Raw genomic sequence first — 25526 nt, 5'->3', positions numbered from 1 at the left:
AGACAAAGGGGTAGGGATTGGAGGGGAGGGTGGGAGGAGAGAGAGAGAGAGAGAGAGAGAGAGAGAGAGAGAGAGAGAGAGAGAGAGAGAGAGAGAGAGAGAGAGAGAGAGAGAGAGAGAGAGAGAGAGAGAGAGAGAGAGAGAGAGAGAGAGAGAGAGTGAGAGAGAGAGAGAGAGAGAGAGAGAGTGGGGAGTGGGGGTGGAGGGGATGAGTGGGGTTGAGGGTAGAGAGGGGGGGGAGGGGGGTGAGTCACATTTTACATTAAGTGGAATTTCTATATAAGAAAAGGAGCCGTGTCTGTCTGTTTGTTTGTTGTGCTATAACTTGAGAATGGATTAATGGATTTCGATTAAACTGATGATTGAGAATTCAACGAATTCTGAAGAAGGTTTGAGACACAAAAAACTCGGGAGGAGTGAAGGAAGGTTTGTGCATGGGTACACATGTCAAAACTGCCAAATGCCAACTTGTGATCTATCTCTATCTCTCTATCTATCTATCTATCTATCTATCTATCTATCTATCTCTCTCTCTCTCTCTCTCTCTCTCTCTCTCTCTCTCTCTCTCTCTCTCTCTCTCTCTCTCTCTCTCTCTCTCTCTCTCTCTCTCTCTCTCCCCTCCTCTCTCTCTCTCCCCCTCCTAATATTCCATTCAGCAAAGCGAAGGATGGTATTTGCTTGTGACTCTAAACTGTTGGATTGGTGCTTCATAGGCATTCCATTACATCACAAAGTGATGTCTCTTGGATGGATGGAAAATCTCTTGGATGGACGTTAAGCAAGGTGTCCCATTTGCTTGCGTTATTTGGTGGAAGTTAAATATCCCATGTGTCTTTTCTGAAGAGTAGGTGAGTTAACACCTGAACAAATTAAAAATTCTTGCCCAAATCACATTCAGTTGAACAATGGGCCAGGCTAGCCGGAATTAGTGAAAGAATTAGGCCAAAAACTTTCCCTGGCTGACCCCACAAGAAGGTAGGGTAGAGGGAGAGGGGGCATCAAAGTAGTAGTAGTAGTGGTGGTGGTGGTAGTCGTAGTAGTGGTAGCAGCAGCAGCAGTAGTAGAAGAAGATTGCAAAGACTGGTTCTCACCATTCAAATGTGTAAATCAAACAAACAATGAGCTCACAGCTGCTCCAGGAACAAAAGCTGAAAGCACAATCAGTCCTTCTGCTAGTCCATCATCCAAGTTACACATTTTTGCAAATTGAACGTTCCTGGGCAGTTGGTCGGTTTAATGCCATTCCAAAGAAAAGCATGCAAAAATAGCTTGTCTGGGACTAGGGAATGAAATTCTCACAAAAATCTAGCACATTGAGACTTTCACTCCCGATCATTCTTCAAACACACCAGCAGAAAGCAGTGAAGAAGAAGAAGTTACTTGGCTTTGGGCAGGCTAAAAGAAGGTGGTCTTTACATTTATTTCCTAATTCCAATGGGTAAGTTGGAATTCCATGCTGAGGTAAGTGGAGGATCCCTCATTCAAATCACAGTGCTTCCCAGTAGGCTATTAAAATCACACTTGCCTTTAAGCGAGCTCGCTAGCCCTGGTTCAAATCCTGGCCCAGCTATAAACTGTCATCCTGGTGGTTCACAGGCATGGTGATTCATCAATGTGTGCAATCCCTTGGATGGATGTTAAACGGGAGTCCTGTCTGCCGGCACTTGTTGGTGGCGTTGAAGATCTCGTGGTGTCATTCATGAAGAGTTGGTGAGTTATTGCTGGCATCATGAACAAATTCCTGTTCTAACCTCCTGAGGGCATGGCATCAGCGACAAAGCTGGACCCTCAGACAATGATGCTACCCTGCAGCCTTGTGCTGCTTACGAAGGAAAAACAAGCATTAAAATGCAGGTTTCACAAATTGTCAAAAAAAACATTGATGTTATTAATCATCTAATGATCTATAGGAGAGTCCGTGCCTGAATCCGATTATATATGCTGCAAAAACGGAAAAAGCTAAACCAAATCCAACCAAATTTAGCATGTTGCCTCAGGGGAACCAGAGTATGGTTTATGTCAGGGGTAGCATATCTGGGGAAGGTGGTTCAGGGTGGGGGGAAGACCCCAATTATCTTTATGTAAATGTGTATCATACAGTGCCACCCGGTGGTATCCAGTATTACAAAACAACTTCTTAGATAAAGAAAGTTTCAACAACTTAACAATATGCATTACAGTGATGTTGAAATCTAAATGAGAATAATTCAGAATTTTCAAAATGTTTAATGTCACTAAATTTGAATAGAGGTTCAAACCAAAGCACCCAATGCTGAGGTTTGCAGCGAAGTGGAAGTGATTTTTGCTCACGCCATATATAACCAGAGAGAATGGTTGATGAAGATGATGTTAGCTGACTTCTGAGCAGATGAAAGATGACCTTGGGCAAATGATAGAGTGAATAGAGCAGAATGTTTGTGAAGTACAACATGTTGTCTTTTGATTTTCGATGGGTACTTTTGCTGGTCTGTCACCATACTAAAACAGTACACGCAATTTGGTGTCTCTTTTTGACATTGACACGTACAGTCATTACCTATCCAATCTCAACCAAATTTGACAGTAGAAATAAGGATCACATGATGAAGGATGGAGTGACAAAATTTGCCCCCTCCCCAAGGAGGGTTTCCACCTTCGGCAAAATCCATGTTAAGGTGGATAATCATGGTGTTTTTGCAAGACCGCTTCTAATAACAGAAGTAATAACAACACTAATGATAATGGGATATTATTCATGTTATTACAAAACAATATTAATACAAATATCCACTCTCCCCAAGGGGTTTTCCCTCCTTGGCCAAACGCCATGTTAACATGTATAAATAGCTTATCGTGGTGTTTCTTGGGGCACCCCTACCAGGAGTAAAAAAGATTATAAACCACAAAGACATAACATCACCTTTTTAAACAATTATTTTCTGTGCTTTGTCCCCCACCCCACCCCCCACCCCACCCCCCATGACACCCCTCCCCCAAGTTCTGGAAGGGCTCATGTGGTCCACCATCAACCCCCTTCTGGTGAAACTACCTAAATCCAAGATGACTGCTCACCTCCACTCATTTGGTCCTCTTTTTTTCCCCACCTGTGGAATCGACTTCCACATCCTCTTCCATCTCATTCTTCATTCCAGCTCTTCAAGACAGCTGTTCACCACCATATCAGATCATCCCCAATCCAAAACAATGATCCTTTCTACCCTCGTTAACCCTCCCCAATCCCTCCTCCTTCCAACTTTCCAGTTTTACCTCCTCGACTAAGTATACGACTCGACCAGAGCCTTGACTATGTATACAAAAAAACCTCAAAAAGTCACCACTGCTGTTTAAAACTAAACTGAGAGGAAACCTGACATTCTTGAGACCCAAGCCTAGATCTACTGTAATCGATATATACAGTACCCCAGAGATGATAATAACATGACCCTTCCTGCCACTTCCATAGGGAGTGGGTGGACTCGTACGAGTATATATAAAAGCGAAATGTTTGTTTGTTTATTTGTTTTTGATCTTTGTACTTTGAGCTCCCAAGGTTATTCACGACCAAACTTTATATGATCATATTTTTGACCACGATGCACCTCAATAGGGGTTTTCACCAGTCATGAGGAGGTCATTTGGCCCGTTATTTCCGTGTTGCACTCCATAGTTAATTACTTTACTGCAGTTTCAATCCTTTACACCCTTTAGACCCTTTAAACACCCTTCAGACCCTTTGGATACCCTTCACACCCATTTATCCCCTTTGGAGACCCATAGACCTTCTTCAGCCATTTAGCCACTTTTCAGACGTCCAGACCTTTTAAGACTCTTTGGACACTTTAGAGCCTTCTTGCTCTTTCACCCTTAGACCCCTTTAGATCCCTTACACCCTTTAGAACCTTTAGACCCATTTAAGCTCTTGAAACACTTAATATCCCTTTTGGACCCTCAAGCCACTTCAGACCGCTTAGACCTTTAAGACACTTTCATTAGACCTTTACACCTTTTAAACCCTTTGTACCCCTAAGACCATTTGCACCTTTACACCATTTCACCCTTGACACTTTAGACCCCTGAAACCCTCAAGACACTTTAGAAAAATCCCCCAAAAAATCACCCCCCCCCCAAAATCGATTTTGACGACCTTTTTTGTGCACCATTCGATAATTATACATGTTGTGAGTTATTGCCCATCAGGTAGCACCATACAAAAGCCGACCTGTCGTTGGGGGTACCAGGTGCAAGTCAAAAAGATCTATGAATGATCGAGACTAGACTCTCAAGTGTCAATAGTCCCAGAAATGCATATTTTCTCCTTATAGTCTAAAAATGTATAATTAGTAAGAAAATAGATAAATGCATTATTGTTTATCTGTGCTGGACCTCGTTACATCTTGGGCACGTCTTGAAGTATGGTTAGGACGAGATCAACGTTTGTAGAAGTTTTTTACCGCTCAATGCATGTCACAGTTATGTTCCTGAGTAAGGATTGTAGGTATTTAAAAGAATGTCAGTTATTTAAAGGACTGTAAAAGGGTTCTCCAATGTGAATGGTTAACTTAACACTTTCTTTTGCTCTGATGTAAAGGCCCGGTCACACCTTGACGTTTTAGCCAACGTATGCCGATTTTTGAATTTTTTTTCTAAAACGCTGGCACACGTTGAATACGTTATGGGTAAGTTTTGATAACATTGAGAGCACGCTGAAAAATACTGCCATACGTTGTTGTACGTTGGCTTTAAACGTTGTACTTTTTGGTTGTCCTCAAATTTTTTCATGCTTGAAATTTCACGACGTATGCCGGCGTATGACTCACACGTTCCGCTACGCTGGCCACAAGTTGTATGCACGGTCTGCGATCGTTGACAGACGTCAACACATGCTACTTGTAAGTTAATCATAAGTTGAGACACGCCGAGGTAATGTTTAGCGTACCCGAAACTTATTTCTAACCTATGATTAACGTGTTGTTGGCACGTTACGCGATCGTTGCCACACGTCGACAGACGTTACTTTTAAGTTACTCATAGGCTGAAAGACGTCGGTATAATGGATCGTCCTTGCATCAGCGTCCACGGCCAGGCCACCTATTTGCAGCATTCTTCAAACTTTTCTTCGGCATGACGAGGATGTTCACACTTCGATGTCTAGCTTGGCTATGATTCCAATTGTCCATCGGCAGCGTCTATTTAAAATAGTCGAGTTTGAGCGTTTTAACACGTTCAGAAGAAACGCTTCAAATTTCCAAACCCCAGCGTCAAAAAACAAAGGCGAGTGACAGCAATTTAAATCGTTCATTGTAAACAATGAAAATAGCTGAGTGGTACCGTTTCAAAGTCGTTGAGTGTAAAAAGAATCGAATTGTTGAGCACAAGCGTTTACTTTCAATAGTGGGGTTTGAGCGATTTAACACGTTCAATAGAAACGATTAAAATTTCCAAACCCCAGCGTCAAAAAACAAAGGCGAGTGACAGCAATTTAAATCGTTCATTGTAAACAATGAAAATAGTTGAGTGGTACCGTTTAAAAGTCGTTGAGTGTAAAAAAAATCCAATTGTTGAGCACAAGCGTCTACTTTCAATGGTGGAGATGCAGCCATTTCAATCGTTGAGTTTATCATTTAAATCATTAAATCGTTAAACGCAAGGACGATCCATCATAACCCACACCCTCCCCCTCACACTCACCTACTACTGCCAACATGAACAAACTACTACTAATACTAATACTAATACTAATACTGATACTGTTACTGCTGACATGGACATCGACTCAAAAAGGACTCGAAAACACTGTTGGGTTCCCCTTTTATGAGCAGCATTTTTATATACCAATTCCCAAAACGGCTGGGAACACGTCTTTATATGGCAGTTGTAAGCTAGAAACACGTTAATTTATTTTTTTTGTCGACCGGAAGACGTCATTGGAATACGTCTACATACGTCGATGTGTGTTGGGACTACGTAAAGAATTGGTTCAAAGCACGTCAAACATGAGTTAGAAATAAGTTTCACGTAAAAAAAAGACATTACCGCGACGTGTTTCGACTTATGAGTAGCTTATAAGTAGCCTTTGTGAACGTGTGTAAGCGTCCACATATCGTGTGTAAAACTTATCCCCATCGCATGCGGAACGTGTGTCATACGCCGAGTACGTCGTAAAATTTTGAACATGTTTAAAATTTCTTGACGTACTCTACTTACTACGACGTATGATAGCGTGCTTTAGCGTTCTACTCATGTATACCAAACTTACTCATACCGTATTTGACGTGCCCCAACGTTTTAGACACATTTTTCTTAGGTTGGCATACGCTGGCAAGATCGCCAAGGTGTGACTGCGATGTTGTCACTTCCATTTCTACGGCAGTTATGATTCGAATCGTTGTGCGTCAGCCTTTTAATAGGCTACGTCACGACATCGTCGGCGATGCGTGCAACGCGCTATGCCTAAGTTAGACTATCGTTGGGCATCGGTTGTGTAGGCTGACAACAGGTTCAGCATTCGTTGGTATAAGTTATCTATAACACAACGAAACGTTCTGTGTCTGTTACCAATGCGTTATACATAAGACCAAGTCGCTATGAATACGTCCGAATCTTTAAAAAAAAACATCAAAAGTTCAACGTAAGCCAGCGTTTTAGATACATTTTAATACGTTGCCATCGCTGGCTAAAACGTCAAGGTGTGACCGGGCCTTAAGGTTAATGGCCAAAACGTCAGCTTCTCCTTGCTTCCCACAGTGGGTAGCATACTCCGATTGACGTTCTGACGATTTCATACATCGTTCTACCTGTCTGCCGACTTTGACCTCCACAAGAGAGACAAGTTCTACATTCAGCAATGAACTTGAATGACTATCAGGGTATGTACCAAAGTAATGCTAGAAGATTAAATAAAAAATAACCCATCAAACACTTTATTTTGGAACATTCTCAGGAATGCTAGCAATGAACATAATTCTGAGAGATGATGGCAAAAATCCTAAATTAGCAATTTCAAAAGCAGTTTTGCCCCTCATCGGAATTCAGTACATACTCCATTTGTGAGGATCTACGATTGTGGCCTATAATTATTATAATAAATAATAACAAAATAATAATAATGAAAATTTCCAGAGAGAAAAATTCAACACTGGAGGAGGCCATTATCAGTCAGGTAAGGAAGCATGCGTCGGTGCAATGCGTCGCTGCATCCACTTTCCGCCTGTACTCCAGGGGCTTCCGTCTGGCCATCCCCCAAGCAGATGCCTGGCCCATCCCCATCTCCTTGAGATGCTGATCAACCTGCCGCAACCACCTGGCATGTGGTTGACCCGTTGGCCTCCTCCAATCACGAGGATCCCTCACTGAGAGAATCTGGTAAGCAGGATCAGCATCAGGAAAATGAGGCACACGTCCATACAGCTGCAGCTGATGTGCACGGACTATACAGGTCACAAATCTCATCTGATTCTCTCTCAGCAACCAATCCTTGGACACAAAGTCTGACCAGCGATAGCCAAGGATTCTCCCAAGAGACCTGGTTCTGAAGGAGTGAAGTCTCTGTCTCAGATCGCTGGTCAGAATCCAAGTCTCAAATCCGTAGAGCAAGACTGAAAGCACCAAGGACCGGAAGACTCAGACCTTTGTCCTCCTGCACAGATACCAACAGTGCCACACCCCATAATCCAGTGAATCCATGACTCCAAGGCCTGACCCAAATGTCAATTGACCCTCTGGCTCACAGCTAGCAGAGACATGAATATCACTGCCAAGGTAAGTAAATCTCTCCATGTCCTCAACATCCTCACCACAAACAGGAATAGACAAGATATCAGCATCCAAGATGTCATTGAAGACCTGGATCCTAGTTTGAACCCAGGAAACCCATAATCCCAGAGGCTCGATCTCCTCATTCAACACCTCGAGGGCCCCCAAAAGGATATCCAAAGTCTCTGCAAAGATGTCTGCATCATCTGCGTAATCAAAGTCGGAGATGTTGACATTCCCAAATGATGCAATGCAGCTTGATCTCTCCAACATCCTCCCCAGAATATAGTCCATGCAAGGGCTGAAAAGTGTGGGGGCCAGTGCACAACCCTGATGAACTCCAGTAACAACTGGAAATAAGTCAGAGATGGAACCACCACATCTCACAGCACTCTCAGTACCAGAGTATCGTTCAGACATCAGATTGATCAGTTTTGGTGGCACCCAACGAAGACCAAGAATCCTCCAGAGGGCATCCCAACTCACTGAATTGAACACTTTGCAGAAATCAACATAGGCTGCAAGCAGCCCCTGCCGAAACTCTTATCTGCGTTCAGGGAACACCAGAAAAGCAAGGACAGGGTCAATCATTGACCTCTTTGGTGTAAAGCCTGACTGCTTTGGGTGCTGGTGCTCAAGCAGATGGTGGTGAACCTGATCAAGAATTATCTGAGCAAAGACCTTGCCTGGCACTGAGAGCAGCATCACCCCTCAGTAGTTGATGCAGTTCTGGCGATCACCCATCCCTTTACATACAGGATCAGCAAGGCCCCTCTTCCAGTCATTTGCGATGATGCCTTTGTTCCAGGCAGAGCACAGAACTGCATGCAATGACACAAATACAACATTTCCACCAGCCTTGAGAAGTTCAGCACGGATGCCACGGATCTCAGGAGCTTCACTCCGTTTCAACTTGTTCACCGCAGCCGGTGCTTCCACAAACAGAGGTAGATCACAGTTGATTGGTGGGTCAGCAATAGGCATAGAAATACCCCTGACATCCAACTCAACAGCTGGTTGGTCAGTGTGGTATGGCCACTCAAAGTAACCGGCCCAGCAGCCCTTCACTTTGAATTCCTCTGTCAAGAGCCCACCACCGTCTGCTCTAATTGCAGTCCACCAAGGGACGGGCTTGGATGAATGCAATGCACAAATTTCCCTGTAAGCAGAAGGAGAATCACTTGAGCCCAAGTGATGCTCTAATCCCTCACAGATTCCTCGCATACAGGCTTCCTTGTCCACCTTCAGCACAAATGCAGTTTTACGCCTCAAATCCCAGAACACCTCAGCATCACTCCGCCACACAACACCGCAATCTGACCCAGGAAGTTTACCCCGTGTTTTTCCTCCCATCATCAAATAATGGGGACCCCGAAAGCTTTGCCCCGATTCAGTCATCCGGTGAGCTGCCCTGCAAAGGGCTGCAGCACAGTGGGTACTCCCACAGTGTGGGTTTTCAGTTTTCTTTGCCTTTGTGGGTTTTGCAGAATGAAGGGTTTTATGGTGGACGGAGTGCAAATCTTGCCACCAACTTCCTAAAAACAAAGTAACCCAACTGCAGGAGGACGTCCACAGACACAGTTGGGCACGGGATATGGATGGCCGTTGGCTCACAAGGAGCTCCTGCGGCCTTTGACAGGTTTTGTTTTTAATCCTGCTGGGTGTCCATATCCAAACATCCTCCTCACCAGAAAACCTGGTAGGAGAGATGGTTTAGTTGCTGACAACCCGACAATGGAACAGGTTAGTACAGGTTTACATGATACCTGTAGCATGTCACAGATATAATCTGGCCTGACCTGACAATATAGGCCCACCATTAAAGGCCAACCATTATACGCCTACCAAAGCCAGTACAATGGTTGCCAATCCATGTTTTATCTTTATAAAATAGTGTTAAGTAAGGAAGGAGTGTGTGCCATTTTGAAAGTCTTTGGCATGACTTAGTCAGGGTTCAAACCACCATCCCTCCTAGACTCAGAGCAGATGCTCGAACCATTACACCACAGAGTCAGGTATGACCTTATATTATTTTCATTTCATTCATTCATTTCTTCCTCCTATTTCCTGCTCTTGTTTTGTACTCGGCATGACGAAGCTTACACTTAGGCTCGTCTTGGCTTCAAAATCTGGGTCTTTTGACTCCAGAAGTATCAGAGAGTGACTTTGAGTCTTCCATCCCAATGATTTAACAGAATATCCACTCTTTCAACCTGGTTTACAAAACAAGGTGCTTGCACTCATCATTCATGACAGCTTCTCTTTGCAACAGGGGTCTCAAGATTTCAGATGACAGTTTTCATTTGATCTGCTACACCTAAGAGCAAGCACCCCTTGATGTATATACCTTTCCTGTTTCATATATAACTTTCTGCTTTGGGCCAAAGTGTTTGTGTTTCAGTTCTCATGGTTGTTTGTTTCTGTAACACAACTACTGAGGCGTAACTACCGCGCTATGACTTGTTCAACCAGTCACATCAAGTGATAATAGATCGAGAGCATGACTGTCATTGCAGCATCTCCTAAGGCAATGGCTCTGTGGTTCTTCAACACGATGGTATTACACTAGCATCCTAATTAACGTGCAAATATTGTCCAAAGATGTGTGGTCTGTCAGTCATTCTTCTGCTTACCACCATTTGAGAACCATATCTGTCACATCGGCCCAATGGATGGGCTTTTTAGGGGATCGGGTTGCAGCCGTGTTCATGGGGTCTACTGTCACATTATCTCGGCTCATCACCCTTAAATTGCACTTTGACACTATTATTGGCAGGCCTTTATACAACAGAGGCTTCTGAAAGTTCTGGCAATTTGTCTGTGTCTCGCTTTGCTTTTCTTTCCATCCTTGGTTGTCTCGTCTCAATAATTAACTTTCACTCAGTTCTTCACGTTTTGCCGTCTTCTTGCCTCTCGCATTCTGACTGTGATCTTGGAGCAGCAAGATAGTGTCTGTGGTTGAGTCCTGGTCATGGGTTCAAATTTCTACGAGACAAAATGTGGCTAACACACACACACACACACACACACACACACACACACACACACACACACACACACACACACACACACACACACACACACACACACACACACACACACACACACACACACACACACACACACCTTCGCTATTAAGGCAGCGAGTGAACCCACTTGAGTTTCTTTCTTTGCATTCAGTGCCATCAGGACTTGGCAAAGTGATATTGAGCATTGATTTTCATGGCTGTACTCAACCTCACACCATGTTTGGTTGCACTGATAGCATGAGCTCGAGGCAATTGTCAGTAAATTTTCTGACCATTGTGATAAACACCTGGTTTTCCCTTAGTTAGAAATAATCTTCAGTAAGAAATGTTCCAATTGTTTGTGAGAAAAAAACAAGAGAGAAGACTATCAACTTCAGTTCTCTGAAGATGTAACCTTTTGCAAACCCATACGTGACTACCATACACTGTCCCTTTTGGGTGGTGGACTTGTGGTACCACCCTCTGGAGATCCCCAATGTCCCCAAAATCACCGATTTTCCACCTAAATTTAACGTTGCACTCATAACGAATCCCTTCCATCCCCTTTTCCTCCCAATAACCTATTGTAGCAAAATCAGCAATCCACGACTGCTTGTTGATTTAAGCTTTGTACGCATAAGTGGCGATTGCGCACGGTGCTTTCGGGCGGAGATTAAATAAATCTCCCCAATACAAGTTTTCGTTTCTCCCAGTGGTAAAGGTACCCATGACCTTCCCAAATTACCCTCTCTCAAGAGGAGCAGTAAACTGGCATCAAATTACCATCAGGCAAATTGTTACACGTTTACCTCTGAGCAAACAACACGGGAGATTCCGAATGGCGAGCTCGACTAGGGCCGGTGGGCTGGTTACCGTGCGTAAGTACCGTAAATACCGTAAGCACGTGCAGGTCAGGGCGTTTGACGCACGCGCGATTTACTGCTGCGGTAAAGGAGGGAAGATTGCGGTAATTTTAGACCTCGTGCGTTTGAAAACAACAGGGTCGAGTCGTGATTTCCTTCCTGCTTTGCACGCCGTGCATGCAGGGAATGGGGTAGGGGGAATTACACACCAAATTTTGAGGCTCGTTATGCAAGCAATCACAGAACAGGCTCTTCGGATCGATTTACGTGTTGCTGGTGAGATCGCTGGTTGGTTCAATATCCAGAAGCTCAAAATAACATTTTAATGACCTTTTTTTCTAAAACAGGGAGGCTCATAGTAGAGCAAGATTAAATTGACAGTGGGGGTGGGGAGGGGGGGCAGCAACAATTAGAGCACAACAAGAGGGGTTGGTTTGTGAAGCGTTAAAGGGGTAATAAAAGATCATGGGTTAAGATGGGGGATGACACGAGGTGGTTGTGTGCTGTCTGCTTGAAGCCATGTCGGGAAGAGGGGGGAAGAACAGATTCAGGAAGGTGGTTCCACAGACGGTAGAAGTGGGGAATAAAAGAATTGAGGTGTGCAGTCAGCGTGGATTTTGGAAGTTTAACCAGGAGGGGGTGAATGGAAGAACATGTGCATCCTGGGGTTGTTCCCTTGAATATAATTATTGAGCTTGGGGTGGGGGGGGGGAATCAAGTTGTTTTTCAATGATGTTTTCTCACATGACAGACATCATCGATGCTTGGTGAGGGATGGTAGGATTGCCTGGGTTCGAATCTTGACCAGACTACAATTAACCACCATGGCGTTTTACATGTAGGGCCATGCCTCAATGTGTGGACGTTAAAGCAGGAAGACTCGTCCCCTATGAGCTCCGGTCGTTGGTGGACATTAAAGACCTCATTGTATGTTTCACAAAGAGTAGGTGAATTATCACATGCCCAATGGCTAAATTACAATTGTAGTCAGTGGTTTGCTCTTATGGGATATCCCTTAACATTACTCATTTTGCTGCTTACCACCGTTTGAGACAACTACATCAGAACAACACGGTTTGCTGTCTCAGATTGTGGTTGTAGTCCGATTTAGCATCTCCTAAACGATAAACAAATTAATGTTCCCAAGTTGTTCGATGCCACATGTGAACGACCGTCTTCGGCTACGAAGGGCAACAATAATGAGTCTCGTAGGGAACCTAGACTAGACGGCTCGAGGGTACGTGAGCTGGCTCTGCACATCATCCTGTCAGACTAAACTCATATGAGAATACAGGTTGAATTTCTGGCAAACAAAAGAGTTCAACAATGCCATAAATAGTAATCATCATCATCATCATCATCATATTAATGATAATAATGGCTATAAAAGTTAATAATTTGAAAAACAAACAATACTTGATATGAATTTCTGGGAACTTCTTGTAAACGTTGTTTTTTGTTCTCCTAAAAGTGCTTTCATCGACGTCACAATTGAAAATATCATTAGCATATCATAAGAACCACAGAGCGAGATTGAAAAGGTGATAAACAGTTTGTAAAGCCATGTTGCACGAACACGTCATAGCCTGTTCAGCAAGAGTATTTTCAAACAATATGGACTCAGCATTTTCACCACCACCAGGCTCTTTTATGGGACCGGTCCTTTATGGAATTTTTTTTTTTTTAAACCAACAACTACGAGCCTTCAGTTTGATTTCCATTTCATACTCATTACACGCTCTCGCCGTGACCATAATTACCCCGAGATTACAAAGCAGTGGTAAATTAGCACCTAGACATCGTGTCTAATTACATTTTGTAGGATGTAATTTGCAACACACTTTATATAAAATGCACAGTACGATCTGGACATAAACATCAGTAAATGTTTTGTGGTTTTTGGAATTGCTGCCATATGACTTGTCGAGGCTATTTTTTTTTGTATTTTTTTTTTTTGTATGCGCCTAGAGCGATCTGTCTCTTCCTTGTGACACGTTTCCCCTGAGGAGAAATGGATATTATTTTTGGAACGTGCTTGTTGCTCTGTATAAACCGTTTGCTGTTAATTGTAGATGTTCCGTCGAAGAGAACAGAAGGATAACAAACAAACTATCGCCTTTTAAACCAAAAGAATGCAAGTATCAGCTCTTGAATCGGTTTGCTCATGGATTTCTAGTGGAAACAATTGTATTGTTGTACCGAAATGAGATCTAACGTACTTTTTGTAATAGGGTATGGAGCTAATGAAACGAGCTATGGAAATATGGTGTATTGCAGATGTATATGTATGTATGTATGTATGTATGTATGTATGTATGTATGTATGTATGTATGTATGTATGTATGTATATATATATATATATATATATATATATATATATATATATATATATATATATATATATATATATATATATATATATATCAAAGGTTTATACGCACTTCGAAAAGACGACAATAAGGTTGTATATCAGGATGCACAACTTGATCAGAACAAGATTCGAATGTAATTGAATTGAAAGAAAAGACCGGAGAATTGGAGAAAGGCAGATCCTCATCATGGTTATATAAAGATAAAGTATATCAAGATGGAAAAACCCCCACACACACACAACGATTACAATAGTCTCTCCGATCCCTTAGAGAACGGGCAAGGCTAAAATGGTCCACGTAAACAAGCTGTAGTGTGGGAAGCTTAACATAAGAATTATGGCAAAGTAGCGCTTTCAACACTCAGTCGACACGCACAATTCAACGAGACGTGCGGTACACTCTTCAGGGTTACCTTGCGCCTGAATGGGTCCTCATCTCCTCAACGATCTCAAGGTGGTTCGAAAGGTCGCTGTGGCCGACGCACCTGCAATTCACACAAAGAGCTCGATAATGACAGAGGAGGCGTGTATACGATCATCAGAAAGATTACATGCCAAAGCCATTAAACAATCCATCATTTCTCAATTCGTGTGGTCACGGGCCTGTTAGAGCAAAGATAATTGGAAGCAGAAAAGGGAGGTTTTGTGCCATTGGGGTCCTTTTGGAATGCCGAGACCATGATTGTTTCAAGATGAGCTCAAGTTCCGAAACTTCATTGCTGGAAAACGTGACGCGGTTTTGCAATGTCGAATAGTGTAGGGAAAGTTTGTTTCAAAAAATCAATTTTTTTTTCCCCATTGAACAGAAAAACATTTGTCTAAACAAGAATTCTAAATGTATGGCGTGTTGAATCCCAGTTGAGGGAATGCTGATTTGATGTCGTGCGCTTTGTTTGCTATTGGTCTTGAGATTTACAGCATTTATATATGATTCAGGAGAACATAGAGCTAAATGCACCCTGAATACAATGACACTTGGGATTGTCGTCATAACAAACAATTCCTCGAGTAAAACTCGAAATGGACCCTTTAAGAACACTGTATTGGGGGGGGGGAATATGGGTAAGGGAGTGGGGAGCTTTTGGGTGCATGGAGCGTTTATTTGGTTCACTGTGTGGAAATTCATTCATGAAGAAGTTCGTATGATACCATTCCATCGTTTTCATGGTCCTGCACATCATGACTCAAGACCTTTCTCTGGTACGTAGGGGAGAATTCCTGAAGGTTGTAAGTTAACTTGTATAGATTCTTAAGTAACTCGGCAAAGTTGCCAAACATATTTTGGAGGGTTAACTTAGCCAACAGCTCCAGAGATAATGGACTCTTTGATCAAAAGATGGTTATAAAGTAAAGAGCTTCATTCAGACCCTATATAATCATGGTTTCCTTTGACTTAATTTTTCAAATATTTAATGTTTTTTATGAATAATATAATTCGAAAGCTGTTTGAGGTAAAATTCACTCTCACGATAAATTAAGATTCAGATAAAGTTGTGGAAAGGCACAGGTCAGGGGATGGGTACAAAATATTTCAAAGGCCTTGAATATCCCTTGGAGCACAGTGAAGACAATCATGAAGAAGTGGAAGGTGAATGGTATCACGAAGACCCTGCCTAGATCAGGCAATCCCTCCAAACTGGATGACTAAGCAAGGAGTGGACTGATCAGAGAGGCCACCAAGAGGCCAATGGCAACTTTGAAAGAACTACATGCCTTTATGGCAAAAACCGGTCCCTATATGAAAATGACAACAATATCCCAAGCACTGCACAAGTCTGGCCTGAATGGTAGGGTGGCAAGAAGGAAGCCATGACTCAAAAGCAGCCCACCTTGAATCCCGTTTGAGGTATGCAAAAAAAACCACTCCAGAGATTCTGAAGCCATGTGGCAAAAGGTTTTGTGGTCTGACGAAACTAAGATTGAACTTTTTGGCCGAAATGCAAAACGTTACATTTGGCGCAAACCCAACACAGCACATCACCCAAAGAACACCATCCCTACTGGGAAGCATGGTGGTGGCAGCATCATATTATGGAGATGTTTCTCATCAGCAGGGACTGGGGCACTTGTCAGGATGGAAGGGAAAATTGATGGAGCAAAATACAGAAAAATTCAAGAGGAAAACCTGCTGCCTTCTGCATGAAAGCTGAAATTGGGAGGGAACTGCACCTTTCAGCAAGACATCGACCCGAAGCACATATCCAAAGCTACACTGGAGTAGCGAAGGACCAAAAATATATATGTCCTTGAGTGACCCAGTCAGAGCCCCGACCTAAATCCAATCGAAAATCTGTGGCATGACTTGAAGATTGCTGTCCATGTGGGGAGTGGGGGGGGGGGTGAAAGACAGGGTGAAAAGACTCAATAAGATGAATGTGGTCTACAAAATCCCCTGTAGAGACTGTGATACCAACTATGTGCCCAGACGTCCAAACGACTCGCGACACAGTTAATGCAGCACCAGCAAGCTGTGGCATGCAGAGAAAGCTTTCCCTGGGAGCGACACATTGTCACAATCTTCATCACATCTTCGTGTGGGAAAACACGGCAGTGAAAGCTTCGGGTCCTGGCCGGGCCAGCCGGGAAATTCTTGAGGCATGGTTTTCGGGCACACGGTCTATTAACAGTCACGTCGACCTGCATGCTGCCAATCAAGGATTATGCAATCACCCACAGCCCCCACCCACAGGTGCGAAGGTCAAACCCAGCACACAAACCCAGATCAGACATGGAACACGTGACACCAAGCCTGTGACCCAAACATCCAATCCAAAAGGAAATCCACCCTCCAATCCCACTCACTTTATTAAATCCATCCCAAACCTCATGCTGATTGGTCCCCCTTGCAGCCCAATCATGACACGCAGCCGTTCCCATTGGACATAAGTACAGTTAATGTCTCCGAATGTGTGGTGTTATAAAAAAAATTTTACCGCTGAGGACGGAAGATAGTGGTCTTCTGAAACGTCAGGGTTTTCAGGAAGAATTTTTTTTATTCTTTTCGGCTGTGTTCTTTAACTCTGTACAAATACATATATATATATATATATATATATATATATATATATATATATATATATATATATATATTTTGTTACAGTTGTGGAAATTCACAGAACACCATTCAGGCTTCCGAGAGATCAGTTATGTCAATAAGTGTGTGCTCAGATTAGATTTCCCCACCAATGTCTAAAGGGTATTATTCGTATCACCGGGCTGTGATCTTTGAGTCAGCCATTATTCTTTTGCTATCATTATTTTGGAACAACGGCATCTCAACAACCATGCCATCCCCACCACAGCGCCAACCACAACCGCCTCTCAACAACCACGCCATCCCCACCCACAGCGCCAACCACGACATCGATTCTCGACAAATAAAGAGGACAAAAGCAACGGTAAAACAACCCGTTGCTCAGACAGTTAAAACAACAAGGTGCTCTGAAGAGAGAAATCCCGATAACGCCTGGGATTTCCCTTCCCCCTTCCCCCCCCCCCCCCGCGCGCCGGGAGGGAGGAGTGGCGGATCGAGCCAAGGTTCAAAGGTGAAGGAAGGGAGGGCGCTCATTTTGGGTGGAAAAAGCCCACTGCGACCTCTCCCCTTGGGGGCAACAACTGAGACCAGCCGAGCACTGCTGGAATTCCCCCCCCCCCCGCGCACCGGGAAGGGAGGGGCGAGGCTCCGTGGCTATAAAGCGGGTGCGTGAAAACGCTGGGTGTGTGGAGTTGAGGAGAGGGTCGCCAGGAGTTGAGTCTGAAATCGGAGGAAGCAGTGAGGAGTGAGAGGGTCTTTCTCCTTGCTCTCTCTCTCTCTATCCTTGATCGACGGAGGCGCCAGTGGAATCGAGAGTGAAGTCAGGATCTGGTGGAGTCCCGCGGAGTGCGGGCAGAGCCACCGAGGGTCGCTGAACCAGGGCCCAGCGAGTCACAACGAGGGTGACAGGTAACCAGCACAGTCTCGTGGAGCTCTTGCGGTCTCCACAGTTCCACGAACATAAAGGCCTACGGGTCCAGTCTGCCCTTTCCTTTCCTGGGGTTTTCTTTGTATGAAAGTTGTGGTGCCATGTCCTTAAGTAGTAAACTGACTAAGTGCATGTACAGAAATAATAGACAAATGGCTGTAGGTCTTTATTAACTTGTGTCCTGTCCCTTACCCCCATTGCATTCATTGCCTTGACTGCATACGTGTGTAAATAAAGGTCCTTGTTTAAATGTGCACCTGTTCGTTGCGTCCTTTCCTGTTATTGACTGCCATTATTACGTACGGAATATTAGCTGGCTGTTAATAGCCGATAAAGTCATCGGATCCGGCGGGGCTTGGCGATATACAACTGCTCGGCAAATCGCAAACGGCACGAGCTGCGTACAGCGGCTCGTATCCGTACAGGTCCCGTCGAGGTGTAAATCCCTGGCATTTCTGGCTAAGCGCATACTTAGGTACATCGACAATTCGGAGATCAGACCCTGTTGCACGTGGACAGAATAGTTGGCTGATTTACGGTGTGATTGAAAACACACCCGTAGCTGGATTTCGGTGTTGATCCGAAAGCTGCGAATCGGTTTGCCCATCCGGTGGGCACGCGGCCGCAATTAGTTAAAAGCGGTCGCTCGCACGCCGGCAAGCCATAACACTGGCGTCAGGTCATGGGATACAAATTCATCCCCCTCCACACTAAATTAACGGAACCGGATCAAGGGTGTGCGAGGCGACCCTCCGGTTCCATCAAATTCCGAGCGTGGAAATTTTTTATTACCGATATGCAGTATGGCAGTTCAAGGCGAGCAGGTGCAGGGTGGATTAAATATAGATTTGGAAATGGTAGAATCCATGGTCCAGGACGCCATCACCATGTGGTTTGAACCCATACCAGAAGGTTGGGAAATGCGGAAAATGCAATGTATCTGGTTCTCCTTTTTATTACAACCCCACCACTAATTGTAGTCAGTGGGAGCGGCCTGAGCATGAACTTTGCCGGCAAACAAACTCTGAGTTGCAAGATGGTGGCGCGGCCACACCTCAGCGCGGCACGAGGCGTGAGCGGGTTGCTATTAATAGCGCAACGAGCCGCACGGCACGGCGGGGGAAGTGCTCCCGCCCACCGGTTCAAACCAAAGGAGTATGGCAGGCGAGACAGGGCGACGACGCATACATTGGCGAACTTCAGACACAATTGTCCGATGCCTTGGAGCAGTGGAGGTGTGGTGATAACTGTATAGAGGAATTGCAAATTGAATTGGCCGATGCAAAGGAATGAATTCGGGAGCTGGAAGAGGACTTAGCCAACACAGTCGAGGAACTACATGGAGAAACGACGCAAGTAGATTGGTTGCGTGGGTTTTTGTTACAAAAGGCGAGCGAATTGAATAAAAGAAAAGAGGAGGAGCAAATTAGTAATTCTCGGGATAGGAAGAACTTGGAGGAAGAATGGGGAAAAAAGCTATGTGAAGAAAAGAATAAAGTAGAGTGGTTTACCCGTTTGTTGGAACATGAGAGGAGCGAACTGAACAAAAGAATAGAGGAGGAGCAAATTAATAATTCTCGGGATAGGAAGAGCTTGGAGGAAGAATGGAAAAAAAAGGTAGAAAAGGGAAAATGTGAACACGATCGGGAATTGGAACTACTGAAGGAAGAGGTAAGATCAGGCAATTAGATAAGGGAGAGCCTGGAACAGGAGATAAAAGAGGTGAGAAATATCTGGAGCAAAGGAAGGAAGAATTGTTGGAGAAGTCAAGACAGTTCGAAGAACTACAGGGAGAAATGAGGGAAGTAGAGTGGAGTAGCCATGAGTTGGAACATGAGAAGAGCGACCTGAACGAAAGAATAGAGGAAGAGCGAATTAGTAACTCCCGGGATAGAGAGAACTTGGAATAAGAATGGAAAATAAAGCTGTAAGAGGAAAAACGGAAACACAATTTGGAATTGGAACTACTGAAGGAAGAGGTAAGATCAGGCAATCAGATAAGGGAGAGCCTGGAACAGTAGATAGAAAGAGGAGAGAAATCTCTGGAGCAAAGGAAGGAAGAATTGTTGGAAAAGTCAAGACAGTTCAAAGAACTACAGGGAGAAATGAGGAAAGTAGAGGGGAGTACCTATGAGTTGGTACAAGAGAAGAGCAAACTGAACAAAAAAAATAAAGGAGATGAGCAAGAGAATGGATGAAATGAGGAAGGAAGAATGTGAAAGAGGTGTGGAGATGAGAAAGGAATAAGAAAAAAAAAGCTTCTGAGTTACTGAAACACCAAAACAAAGAGACGGGATTACAAAACGAGCTGAGGATGTCGAGAGAGGGGAAAGAAAGAGAATGGAGAATGAAACGTTAAAGAACCACACTGTGCAGATCGAACAGTTAGAAGCCAAAGCAAGGTTGGAGTGTGCAGAGATGAGAAAGGAATTAGAAAAAAAAAGCTTCTGAGTTACGGAAACACCAAAACAAAGAGATGGGATTACAAAACGAGCTGAGGATGTTGAGAGAGGAAAGAAAGAGAACAGAGAATGAAATGTTAAGGAACCACACTGTGCAGATCGAACAGTGAGAAGCCAAGGCCAGATTAAAGAATGAGATGCAATAAAGAGTAATGAAGGAAACGACGAGATTGGAGAAGGAAGAACAAGAGAGACAGTGGGATAAGAAACAAAAAGAACAGGGAATGAAACAAAAAGAAAGACAAGAACAACTGAAGGAGAAAGCAAGGTTGAAGTATGCGAAGATAGTGAAAGAACGACAAATGAAACGGGAAAAGGAGATCGGCCAATTGAAGGAAACTATGAGATTGGAGAATGAAGAGCATGAGAGACAGTGGAGGAGGAAACAAAAATAAGGACAAGAACGACTAAAGGAGAGAGCAAGGTTGAAGTACGCAGAGATCGTGAAAGAACGATGAATGAAACAGGAAAAGGAGATCGGCCAATTGAAAGAAACGATGAGATTGGAGAATGAAGAACATGAGAGACGGTGGGGTAGAAAACAAAACAATATGAATTTGAAATTAACCAACTCAAGGAGAGAGGAAAGCTGGAGTCCACAGAGATGGAAAAGCTCTGGAAAGATAATGAACAACTAAGGGGGCTCAGAGAGGAAGAACGACTCAAATGGGAAGGAAAATGGAGCCAGGAAGAAACGGAAATAATAAATGAGGTGACGGAATTAACAGAGACACGAAGGGAGACGCAGGAATTAAAAGGAATAACAGAGACACGGGAGATAGAGGATATAGAGGATGAATTGGAAGAAACCAAACACACACACACACATAGAGTTAGCGAGGGACAATGAGGGGAGCTGGCGGAAGGTGTCATGATCCGGTGCAAGCAGCAGGATAGCCTCTTTCAGGAACGAGGGGAGACGCTATGCCCCCTTGAAGCGGATCGCGACCAGGTGAGTCCGGTCGAGCTTTGCGAGTTAGAGGGGGCGAGTGCTGTAGACGGGTACACACGAAGCTTGGGGGGGGGGGTATGGAGGCCCCGGGACCCCTTGTGGGAGAGCGAATTCCCAGCGTGGTTTCAAAATGTGTGTTTACGAGTGTGGCGAAATGTGTGCTGAAACGCGCGCATAGCATGGGTGAAAGGCAGTGTGTAAGAAAAACCGCGTGTGTTAGGGAAACAAAGTGTGTGAAAGAAACCACGTTTGTGAGTGAAATGGCATGCGTGAGTGAAACAGCGTGTGTGAGGTCGCAGTATGTAAGGGAGATGACGGTCGGTATGCGGGAACACGCAACCGTGTGCCCGAGTGAAAGTGTCATGGTAGGGAGTACAAGCATCATGGCACGAGGGAATGCGTGCGTTGAATGGCAACGAAGACGGCACCAGATGGGGGACGGCCGAGTAGCGGCCGTAGCTATTTCGAGGACTGTGCCGGATTCGCACGGCAGCGCACGTGGGGTCCATGCTGTTCTGCGCACGAGGCTGCCACATGCGCGCCTGCACGAGTGAAATCCGGTCCAGAAACGCACGCGGTGGATGTTAGCCGATCTCGCAGACGGACAGAAGCTTGGCTGGGATATGAATTTGGAACGGATGGGTTCTCCAGGCGAGCGTGTGTGTAAAGCTCCGACGAGCAGAGCACATGTGCTCGCGTGGGGAACTCCTCGAAACGCGAGGCTTGCTTTGGATGCGCAGTGACATCGTGGCTGCATGGTTGGAATCCGGCAGAAGGGAAATCCCTGCCGGATGTTACCGTCCGAGAAGGGACGAGGTGCGCGAAGCGCGAACAGCTGCCATGACGTCATGGGGAAAGAGTGCAGGTTGCGAGTTGCCGCGCTGGTGCGCATGGGAAAAAAAGAAAAAGAAAAGCAAAAGCAAGCCTCACCTTTTCGGGTGAACAGGATTCCCAGGCAGGGGGTGGAAGACCCCCTTGCTTGGACACAGGAATACCACTAGTTAGGAGGATGGGTTAGAGTTATTTAGACCGGCTTCATGGGGACGTGAATTGTTCCTCATGGAGCCCAAGGAATGGATTAGTTGGAGGGATTTTAGTTTAGATTTAGAGAATGGGAAAATAATTTTTGGAGACATGGACAGACTTTGGGAGTGTAGTGGGGACGTAGCTTAGGCCTCGGTCACATTTTCCACGGCGGCCGTAGGGTCTCCAAAATCTGCGGCCACTAGCAATTCTACGGCGGCCGCAGTATTTCCACGGTCACACAATGTAGCAGTCACATATGTTTTTATTTTCCGGGTAGTCGCACGGCGTGTTTATAAATTGTGGAGACCGAAAACGTGGGGGTGCCAGTTTCTCTGCGGCCGCCGCACGTTTCTGTCAATTCAGAGGGCATACGGACGCCGTATCCTCGCCGTAGAGCAAATGTGACTGAGGCCTTAGCTAAGTAGTGTTAAAAGGATGTGCTATATTGTAAGGGATGATGAGGGAACATGAGGTAGTTGAGGGATTTAGTGAGAAGAATGGCAGTGCTCAGCGATGTGAGCGATGGATTGAAAAATGTACTTCATGAGTGAGTGAGGGCCAGCAGGCTTGAGTGTATGGAGCGAATGTGGTATGCATAGTGCGATGAGTGATTGGGGGGGGGGAGGAGTGATTCCCACCCAAGAGACCCTGGGGTCAGTGTAAAGTGAGTTAGTGGGTGAGTCAAATTGACAAAGTGGAGGTCGTTTTGCTGTTGGTGCGAATGTAGGATCGAAACCCGTTTGGAGGGGTGCAGGAGCCCTGTTGAAGGGCTGGGAGCGTGGCTGCGAATGGTGAATATCGCTTAGTGGGTTCCCCGGGCATCGGGCTAGTCGGCCGCAGTAGGCCAAGGGCCCAAGGGGGGGAGGATAGCGTAGTGGGCACGGGTGGGCCCGCATGATGCGGGGCCCGTGGCGCCAATAGCCATGTGGGCAGTGTCATGGGCACGGGCACCCGGGGAAGGGGCCCGTGGTGCCAGCCTGCCACGTGAGCATCGAGAGGGGTAGCCCTGGAGGGGCACTTCCCAAATTTTAGGGAGCTGGTAGGCTCGGAGACAGTCGCAGGGCCCGTGGTGCCATGGTTGGAGAATCGGCAGATGGTAGTTCCTGCCAAGGGAGCCACGTGTCCCAGCCACGAGACCGTGCGAGGGCACACAGGAAAATTTGAGGGCAAGGCCCAAATTTGAGAAGACACCAACACAGGCGACGGGAATCTTGGTTGGTAGAACCAATAGATTAAGCGACAGGCGCTTTTGGAAAGCCCCAGAGTAGTTAAAAGTTAAGGAATGTTAGGGTAGATAGGGAAGTGTACCCCTCCGCACCATCCATCCCTTCGCTCGTTGTGGGCCGCTGGATCCACTTTGGGTTAGATCGCTGAAACCTGAGGAGGCCATTCTGAGGCTTCATTGGGCCTCAGGATAGGACGCTAGCTCTCCCTTATTCCCCTCCAGGAAGGGAACATAGGGGTTGGGAGTAGGCTAGGAGACACGATAGGTTAGCCGGACAGAGACAATAATGGGGGTGAGGGAGACAAATTTATAAAGAAAAGATTAAAAAAAAAAATAATAATAATATGGGGCTAAATTGGATTTTTTGCAAATTAAGGGAGTGGGTATGGACAGAGACAGGCAAAGGCGATAGGTTGGGAGGGAGACAGTAGGGTAGGTCCGAGCCCGCCTTCAGACTGGTTGGCACCACCGCACTCCCTCCACACACCTCCAGAACGAGATAAGAGGCCGGCCAGCTTCACCTGCCAGCCTGTTTTTGCTACAGCAGCCTGTGCCGGCCTTGCTTTGCCATGCCTTGTCTGCCTGCCTCTGCCTTGACCCCATGCCTGCTAGCCCTTGCGTTTGCATTTGCCCCATTTCACCATCCATTACCATGTGTGCCAGGAGCATCGCACAAGTTGCAGGGACTGCCCTGCAGGCAGCCCCGCTGACCATTGTGTTTGTTTGCATCCATCCATGCACTGTTCTGCAGGGACTGCCCTGCAGGCAGCTGCACACGGAGACTGCATTGAGCAGCCCGTGCACTGTGTTTTGTATCCATCCATCTACACCACGGGACTGCATTGAGCAGCCCGTGCACCGTGTTTGCATCCTTCCAACCATCTGCACACGAGGACTGTATTGATGCAGCCCGTGCACCATTCATTTCTTGTGTTACTTGCGTCAGTGCCCATCCAGTGTTCTGCAGGGACTGCCCTGCAGGCAGCTACACACGGAGACTGCATTGGTGCAGCCTGTGCACCGTTTGTGTTGAAACCTGCATTTGTATCATGAGCCAGAGACTGCATTTGGGCAGCCTGGCTCCCTGCTTCAAAAATCGCCTGTGGGATGGCATATGGCATGCCGGGTTGGGGTGAGTTGCCTCCAGCAGCTGAAGACATAAAAAGGTTCAGTGACAGACAACGGGGCCTTTTGAACAGGCCCCGAAGACATCCGACCTTCAGCTGCGAGGGCGCTCACCCTCAAACTATGACTAACTTTGCCATGCCCTTTTACTGCTGACATTGCTATGTGCCCCTTTTCCCACAGAGTCCATCAGTCCTGGGCCATGGTTTAGTGTAAAAATTATAAGGTTAAGGTAAAGGTTAAAAGTAAATTGTAAATGAGTTGCTCCCCCTGCATGTTTGTCGTAGCGCCGGCAATTATAGTTAAGTCGTCTGCATGAGTGAGTTTGTTTAGTTAGTTACTCAGCTCATAGGTTATTTACTTTTGGGACACGGATACACCAAATGTCGCACTCAGGGATCCGAAGGTAAATCGTACTAGGGGAGAACTTTCACATGAAGGCACACGAGAATTTGACGACTCGGGACGAGTCTGTAAAAAGGGGAGGGGGTAGTGTTACGGTTGTGGAAATTCACAGAACACCATTCAGGCTTCCCAGAGATCAGTTATGTCGATAAGTGTTTGTTCAGATTAGATTTCCCCACCGATGTCTAAAGGGTATTATTCGTGTAACCGGGCTGTGATCTTTGAATCAGCCATTATTCTTTTGCTATCTTTATTTTGAAACAACCGCATCTCAACAACCATGCCATCCCCACCACAGCGCCAACCACAACCGCCTGTCAACAACCACGCCATCCCCACCATAGCACCAACCACAACCACGCCATCCCCACCACAGCGCCAACCACGACATCGAT

General features: G+C 45.5%; 1 long non-coding RNA gene across 3 annotated transcripts in view; it reads right to left on the bottom strand.

Annotated features, from left to right (window-relative positions):
- Positions 1-25526, bottom strand: part of LOC147017420 (uncharacterized) — a 119333-nt gene that overhangs the window by 48362 nt on the left and 45445 nt on the right. For 2 of the 3 annotated variants that reach the window (XR_015049492.1, XR_015049494.1), the window contains exon 4: positions 14388-14459. This is a non-coding gene — a long non-coding RNA (uncharacterized LOC147017420). Of the gene's footprint in view, positions 1-14062; positions 14460-25526 lie in introns of those variants that run through there. The other variant, XR_015049491.1, reaches the window with a different exon arrangement.

Source organism: Eptatretus burgeri, chromosome 11 (genome assembly GCF_056783735.1).
Source record: "Eptatretus burgeri isolate ZD-2024b chromosome 11, Ebu_testis_v1, whole genome shotgun sequence".
Lineage (NCBI taxonomy): Eukaryota > Metazoa > Chordata > Myxini > Myxiniformes > Myxinidae > Eptatretus > Eptatretus burgeri.
Note: the sequence above shows the minus strand (reverse complement) of the source record. Positions and strands in the feature narration are given on the sequence as shown.